The sequence below is a fragment of the Salvia hispanica genome, chromosome 6 (assembly GCF_023119035.1).
Source record: "Salvia hispanica cultivar TCC Black 2014 chromosome 6, UniMelb_Shisp_WGS_1.0, whole genome shotgun sequence".
Lineage (NCBI taxonomy): Eukaryota > Viridiplantae > Streptophyta > Magnoliopsida > Lamiales > Lamiaceae > Salvia > Salvia hispanica.
The window spans coordinates 21353807-21362651 of record NC_062970.1 but is presented as its reverse complement, the minus strand read 5'-3'; the positions used below and the strand labels follow the sequence as shown (position 1 = coordinate 21362651).

At 34.0% G+C, this 8845-nt stretch overlaps 1 long non-coding RNA gene across 1 annotated transcript; it reads right to left on the bottom strand.

Moving 5' to 3' along the window:
* Window positions 1–3111: 3111 nt before the first annotated feature.
* LOC125193654 lies at window positions 3112–4810 on the bottom strand. The gene is made up of 3 exons (XR_007171606.1): window positions 4627–4810; window positions 4161–4216; window positions 3112–3343 (listed from the first exon to the last, which is right to left on the bottom strand). It is a non-coding gene; the product is annotated as an uncharacterized LOC125193654 (long non-coding RNA).
* Between the last annotated feature and the right edge of the window lie 4035 nt (window positions 4811–8845).

Sequence of the window (8845 nt, the reverse complement as noted above, 5' to 3'; positions counted from 1 at the left end):
TTGTACAAATCATATATCCACATCATATACAACATTAATATCAAATAACACATAACCATTTTAGTCTCACGTCATATAATTCAAATATTTACTCCAATTTAATACATAGCAATCAATCACATAAAATATGTAAAATTAAAAGTGTGATTTATACACACCTATTCATGAATAAGAAATCTATTTGAGCACTTGATCTTGCTTCTCGAATCTCGATCAATAATTTCAAGCTCCATCGACTTCTGCTTTAGAAGATAACTCACATATAATCATTTATAAATGCATAGAGTGGTTTATTAGCAGTAAAGTTTAATATATTGCAAATTGTCCCACAAATTCTTATATTTATAGTTCCAACTTTGATTAGAGTTGATGATCTGTAGTCTAGGTAGTACACGTGTAGCTTGATAGTATCACATAATCAAAGTAGTATTTTGACATTCTATTAAAAGTTTGTCATAATACATATATATAATATTTAATAATGTAAGTTGTATATTATATATATATATATATAGCACTACGACGCATCCTTAATTAGAGTGCTAACGTACATCCAATCACATACCGCCACGTGGCACATACAATGCAATATTGTATACAAAAAAATGCAATACATATTTGTCAAGGTGTACATGCAATTCCGTAGATTGGATTTTAGTTATAGTCAAATTGCATTTTATATTGTTAAATTTTGCATTTTCACATAAATTGCATTTTATATTGTTAGGTTTTGCATTTTCACATATATAAATTCTATAATATAAAATGCAAATTAAACAGTCAATATCTAAAATGCAAAACTTCACAATAAAAAATGCAATCTGCATATAACAAAAAATGCAATCTGCCGAAATTCATTTATAGCTTCTACAAATGTGTATTGCATTTTTCTGTATACAATATTGCATTTTCCATTCTACGTGGCAGCATGTGATTGGATGTACGGTAGCACTTTAAAATAAGTTAGCATATTAGTACATCCCTATACACACACACACACACACACATATATATATATATAGGGATGTATTAAGATGACAACCCTCTTTATTGTAACACCATACCACCATTTTAGGCCATTGGATCTGAAAATCGTGTGCTTGTCATGCTGCCACGTGTAAAAACACGGAGGGGTAAAATAGGAAATTTCTAATTTTACGTTACCAGATTGCAGTGTTGTTCATTGAATATTGCAGTCTTACCACAACAATATTGCATTTTACCACGACTGGAATATCTAATACATGTAGACTGCAATATCTAATATAGTAGACTGCAAACCCGTGTTTTTTCACGAAACTTAATCCTAGGCGTCCATAAACGAGATCTAACGGACTATATTGGTGGTATGGTGTTATCCTATCTATGGGGGCACCATAGTGCACCCCTATATATATATATAGGGATGTATTCACATCCTTTTTGCATCTTTTGTTCTTTTTTCTTTTCAATCTTGGCCATCCATTTTCAACATCTAATGGCCCAAAATAGGGCCTGATTTAATTGTTTTAATTCATTTAAAAAGTAGAAAAGGGCTTTTATGGTATACACTTTCACGTCTGTTATGGATAGTGCTTGATTCTCTCCATCCAAAAAGATTTCAACGGTTTTATTCTATGATTACACAAATATTTCTTCTCTTTCACCGATTATTCTCCCATCATTCTCCATTGAAGTCAATTGTTACTCTAAAATTTCTGGCGAAACTATCATTTGTTTTTTATTTTTCGTGCAAATTCTATTTTATTAAAGCAGACCTGCATCGTGCTTGCCATATTATCGTTTTCGTGTTCTTCAACAATGGAAGAAGGTAATCTAAGTAGAATTTATGTTGAGATTAAACTGATTAGAGAACTTGAAAACCCTTTGGTTGGAGTGTTCGTTAATTGCAATAAGGTTTTATGATCGTTTTTTGTTTATTCGTGTTTGTATGTTCGGCACAAGTTTCATATATTCCCCAAGGGTTTAGCAATCCTTGGGGGCTAGGTGTTGTTGTAAGTAGTAAGTACCACATCTTCTCGTCAAAGTGAACGAGTTTCATTGAATCCTCTAGGGTTTAAATTTCGTCTGGGTTAGGGAGTACTTTTAAATCTGTAACCATAATGTACATGTAGCATTGTGTAATGGTTATTATCGACTCTATAATGGACGATTTCTGATATGTAATGTGCTTCGTGCTTTCGTAGGTGGTGTGGAAGAACTTGGTAATTCTCTTCAAGCTGGAACTCCTACAACGTCGGCCTCTGAAAGGAGGCGAATGATTGAAGAGTTTTATGGAATGCCTAGGCATGAAGTAGTGAAGGTCCATCCTCCGGATGTGGTCAAGACCAAGGGTCATGCTAGCAGCTCCGCGAGCCGTCTGATTTCAAAGAGAGAAAAGACTATAAAGAAGGCTACCAGGCCTCTTAGACGTTGTAAGACGTGCGATGAGTTGGGCCATCACGACTCTAGAAACTGTCCAATGCTTAAAGAGATGGCGAAGGAAAGAGCTTCGTAAGGGCAAGAGGAAAGCTTGATGATTTTTGTACCTAATAACATTATTAGTTTTCGATTTGGGTTTAGTCTTATTTTTGATGTCATCGTCTTAACACTGTCAACAATTTATGGGTAATAATTGTTCATTTTTTATTGTTAATTGTGCATTATTATTACGACAATGTTACATTAAACATTTTAAGCACTTAGCTTATTTTACAACCTTATTAAAAAACATTGGCATAATTAGAAACACTCTGTACATTATATATAGTAACCATGCATTATTAACATGTTACTACCCATTATTATTCTGGAATTAGTATATTATTGTTTATAGGGACTTAACTGAATGCGCGCATTAGTATTTCATTAAAGTGCATTATTAAACATATTACTTACATTATTTGGTTACTTACATACATTATTAAGCAGTGCAGTGACATTATTCGGGTCTTTAAATCCAGTTTAAGTTTGGTGCTATTCACATCATACAGTAGTACTAAAATATCTATCTGCTTGCAACAAGTTCAGGAAGTCTTGATCGACTATTCCCTCTTCCAACATGAGTTATAAAAAAAAAACCCATCAAGTTCTTAGTAAAATAAATAGCAATTCCAAACACCATTCGGATGATCACTCTAGCCATAATTCTCGACCCATTTTTCGAAGCTGAACTTTGACAGCCTATCTATGCAATGTCTGGTGGCTTGCGTTTGGTTGGTTGCACCTTTGGAGTTATGTAGAGAAGTAAGCAGAGCCGTTGCAAACTTTATTCGCAACATTCCAAGCTCTTTGTCCCTTTGGCGCTGAGTCCGTACTCCCAATCTTTCTCCCTCTCGCCAAAGTACGTCTCTATATGCCTTGGCTGCTTCGATGATGTCAAAATATCAGTAGTGTATCACATTAATGCACAACATTAACTATAAAATAATTATATAAACCATTCCCCACAATAATGTTAATATTGCAGATAACAATGCATAATATCAACATAATGATGTACATGTATTATATCTCAGCAAAGCGGATGATTCAACGAAAGTACTAGTAATGCATAACATTACCCCATTAATGTACATTTAGAAAAGAAACATTCAGCCTCTACTCGTACAACAAAAGTCAGCAATGTATTGCGTTAATGCATAACGGTAACTGTATAATGTACAAAGTTGATCTTAAAATAATGTACATAGAGCATATATTAATGCATGAGATCAAACTAATAATGTGAATCTATGATATGCATACAAACAAGAAATTAAACATTACCACATACATCAATAATGTCCTTGACAAACCCAATAATGCAACAATTAAACAAAAAAATGGGTGATGAATGCAATAACCTGTCCACATACAAAAAAAACAATTTTCAAAAGAAACAGATTCCAAATGCAATTAAATGGACGATAATATACACCCAAGCTTAAATAATGCATCAGATATAATGTTTAACTCATACATTAATAATGTTTAAAACAAATCAAATAATGCAACAATTAAACAGAACAATGGGGTCAGATTGCAAGAACCTAAACACATAAATCAAGCCACAATTAAACAGAGATGACACATAGTACAAAATGAATAAAATGGACAATAATGTACAAATCCTATAAAATAATGCATTAAACTAAGGGAAAGAGTGAAATCAGTATTGCATAATGTAGCAGAAATATCACCTTCGCTCTGCGTTGGTTGGGTTTTGAATGGTCGACCTCTTTTCGTCATCCCGTATCTGCGAGACACACCAAAAACCAAAAACAAATTAGATTATAGACCAAAAAACCAATCTTCAACTCACAAAAACTACCAAAAACTATAACAACGTACAACATCGAAAAAAAAAATGAACTCAAACTCGTTATTTGCAGCAAAATCGACGGAATCGGTATGGTTTCAGCCGCAAGATTCGAACAACAAACCAAATATAACTCATAAACCAATTATATACTTCAAAGATAGGAGATGTAATGCTCTCAATTTCATCTTTTTTCCAAAAAATCGAACAAATATTTTGTGCATTATTTCAAATAATAACTAAATCGACAATACAAACTGTGGATCGATTTCTATGTGATCTGGTAATTGACAAAAATCGACATTTAGGAGTGTTTCTAAGTAAAAATCGGGACTTTATAAGCATACCGTTTTTGTAAATAGAAGCTGAATCGTCGATCTACGGCACTCGCGCACCAAAACCTGAAGTTTGAGATTCCGAATCGGCGATCGAAGGCGCTATTAACGGTGAGAATTGATGGTCACGGTGGTTTCTGTCGTTGTTGAGCGGCGGCTAGGGTTTGGGGCGGTTTGAAATTAGGGAGAAAGGTTTTGATCGTGGGTGATGGGATGGAGTAAGAGAGAGAGTGAGCAAATGGAAGGTCTATGAAAATCCCGCTTAATTATCGGATCTTCCATTTTGAAACGTTTTTCAGCCATTATATGATTACTATTATACCCTCATAATGCACAGAATATGACTAATAATGCAACACGGGTTCAGTTTCTTAATCTTGATCTTGACCGCCCAAATCTCTAATCAAATAGTTGATATTATGAAGGAAATAGACACAAAAGGGGGCAAAAGGACCCTAATGCTTCCCTATATATATATATAACTTTCTTTTCATTTCTAAGCCACCATATCATATATGTATATTTATGTAGTATACGTATACATTTATAGTTAATCAAAATATAGTTATCGAATTAGTTAAATACATACACTAAAATAATTCAATTTATTTAATACATGCAACTCTAATCTATCCAAATACATGCATAATATAAAGTCCATTCTTTGACATTTGTTTAATAAGATAAGTGGCACTTTTAATAGTGGACACGTATATTGCTAACAAATACACATATTTCTTTAAACTATGCTACTACTATTATTTATACTCTTTTAGGATCACTATCAAAATATATGGAGTATATATTTTCCATGCACTAGATACACCCATGCACACACATACGTAATTACTAAATAACATTATAAATATGCAATAATAAATGAATATATATCAATATGCAAATTGATGCATGTTTCGCGTTAGGAATGTCACAACTCTTCCCCTTTTTAAGAATTTTGTCTACAAAATTTATTTCTTTCTAAGTTTAGGTACTCAATGAAATGTCTAATCCATAATGAGATGTGGATAATTCTTTTTTCAATTTTTTCCTCAGTTTATCAAATCGCTTCTTCAACTCCTTAATTCTGCCAAATAACTTTAACTAGCAGAACTATTTTTTCTTCACAGTTGTCTGATCTGACGAATCACTATATCGACTGGTTCTTCTATATAACTTTCTTCTGTACATCAGTATTTTTCAGAACATGCGATTGATCAGATCGATAAAGCCGAATCCTACTGACGTAGAAGATATTATGAATCTGTGCCAACTCTAGAGGTAATATTAACCTATACGCCAATGGTCCAACTATTTCAACAATATCTCACGGTTCAATATAATGAGGACTTGCTCACACTTAAACCATACTTGTCCTCAAGTATAAAGACAAGAAAAAGGAATAAGGCAAGTTTCAATGCATGGTTTCCCCTTAACCGACTCTACTAACAAAGAAAAAGACTCAAATTACTAGACCAAGACGCTAAAGGACTTAGACAAAGAAAACAGATAAAAACACACATAAACACATAAATGCATAAACTGGTTTATTTTCTAGCAGCTATCCCCACAAGATTGAGGTCAATCCAAGAATCTAGAGTCTTCGAATCTTCCCCTTCCCTTCTTCTATCTAATCGGCTTATCAGTTTGTCAAGATAGCCTCTAACTTCACTAACTGTTGGATTAGCTAGATCACTCATTCCTCACCAGGGATGTTAGGATCGTTCGCTCTTATAGTGCTATACAACTGATGCCTTGGGTCAGAGAATTCCCCTGTCTTAGCTCTAATTATAATTTTTTTCTCATTTCTTCTCTGGACTTCGTCCAGCTTATTCCTCCCTGGACTTTGTCCAGCTTATACCTCCATTTTTTTTTATCTGGACCTTGTCCCGTTTATTCCTCCTTTTTATACCCTGGACTTCGTCCAGCTTATACCTCCAGTACCCTTTCCCTAGGCCCGAGAGGTTACTTCTATCACCAAAAATTTTCTTCTTCTAAGTTCTCTCCCTAAGCATCAAGTGGCAGCCCTCTCATTTTGTGTTAGTATGAAGTGTTTAAGGCTTATAACTCACTTTTATGGAGGGCTTCACAACTAGATCAGTCAAGGCATATTCTATCGTCCTTACTTTATCCAAACCGATTTTGATTTATTAAGGAAAAGGGCATCAAAGTTGACATGCATTCTCTCTTCAATTACTCTCACTAAGGGGCTTTTGCTTTCTATTTACCAGTTATGCATAAACACAGAACACAAAATTTCCTACTAAACGACTACTACTAACTCCTAGACCTAGTAAACAGACACATATACTTGACACTAACTTGCACTAACTCCCTCCCCCCTCCCACTTCACCATGCTTGTCCCCAAGCATTTTTTTGGTGAAGTGGAAAACAGGGCTAAGTTAGTGCGACACTTAACAGACTCACAAAACACATATTATATAAAAACAAACTTCTCACATTTAGACCGAGAATCGGGCTAAGTGGGAGAAGATACACAATTAAATAGACACCAAAGCATGCTATATAAAAAAAACAAACTTCTCACACTTAGACCGAGCATCGGGCTAAGTGGGAGAAGATAGCTAACACATATGTATAAAAAGATAACACAAATATTCAAAGACACATAAAAACGGGCATGCTTTGTAAAAAGAACTAAAACATAAAAAGACATAAAAAAAAACTGAAATTTAAAATTACTTGGTTATGGGGGGGGGGGGTCAATTCTGGCTCTGGTCCCCCGTGGGACCAGATAAATAGGAGAATAAAGGAGACATAATGATCACAATTTTGTTTTTCTCAAAATTTTCGAAAATTTCGAAACTCCCCAGCTGAAGGAGATTTCGAATTCTACTCCTTTTCTCAGAAGGATTTCTTCTGTCTTCTTTATTCGAGTCCTAGTATTTTGATAAAATCAGCCCACCCTGATATCGAGATACAGTTCGGGAACCAGAGAGAAGATCCGTGGTCTAGTATTGAAGATCATCGTGGAGAAGGCGCAAGCAATCGTCGATTCTTTGGAGAATCAAATCGGTAACTCTAAACCGTAGAAATCATGTTTAGGATTTACTTTCTTTGAGCATGAATTATTTGCGTTCTTGTAACGCCCCGCTTTTTCGAACCCTAATTTTTGTGACGTGGAAATTTTTGCATTTTTAATGCTATGATATGTGGAATTAATTGATAAGTGATAAATTGCAATATTCTTGTGACCTAATTGCGATATGGAGTCGAGTTTGAGTTGAATAGTCAAACATGTTGAATATGTGACGTGGCTATTGAATAGTCAATTTGGTGGAAAATATGACGTGGCCGTGGAATGGTCAAAGTCGTTGGAAAATGTGAAGTGGAGGTGGAAATCGAATATGTGGATATTTTGATGTGGGAGGAAATAATATTTGTGGTGAATTATTTTCCTAAGGGATGAGTGAGAATTTAATAGGAGCATTATTTAATCATGTGGAATTTTCGACCCTCCTATTTATTGGAAAGAAATCCTATTTTTCTTGGATTTAATTATTGCTTGGGATAATTATCCAAATTAAATCCAAAGTCCGATTATTCCTATTTAATTGATGAAAATTTCGAAACCTATGATTGGTCTAGAGGGATTTTTGAAATTCCCTTATTATGGGAGAAGGGATTATTTTTATTATTTTATTTGATCCCTTGTTTATTCTCTTCCATAAATAAATTCAAATATCCTAGCATATCTTGCCAAATCTAAGAAGATCTTACCATATCCTAATTAAATTAGGATTTATATTAAATTCCTTGTAGGAATTTGATATCACACGCCACTTTTGGCTATTATTGGGGGATTTTATTATTTTTATTCTTGCTCCGTGAAATATTCAAATTAAATCATAGGCTAATTTAATAGCCTAGAATTCGAAATCCCCTATTTTTATCCTTGTAAATCACGCCAGATTCAACTATCAAATCTCTCCAAATCTTCCAAATCTTGATTTATTTAATTATTGGATATTATGTTGGCACTCTATAAATACATGTGAGAAACCTAACCCTAGCATCACTAAATCACGCCCCCCACATCCCAAAATTTCGATCTCTTCTCTCTCCCACTCTCTCAAATTTTTCTTCTACTTTCTCCATTAATTCTTCATCTTTTGGAGAAGAATTGAAGCTGCAATTCAAGAATTCATTGAAGAATCAAGATTCTACTTGTTTCTACCGTTTGTTTTTGCAAGAAAAGGTACTTCTATTATT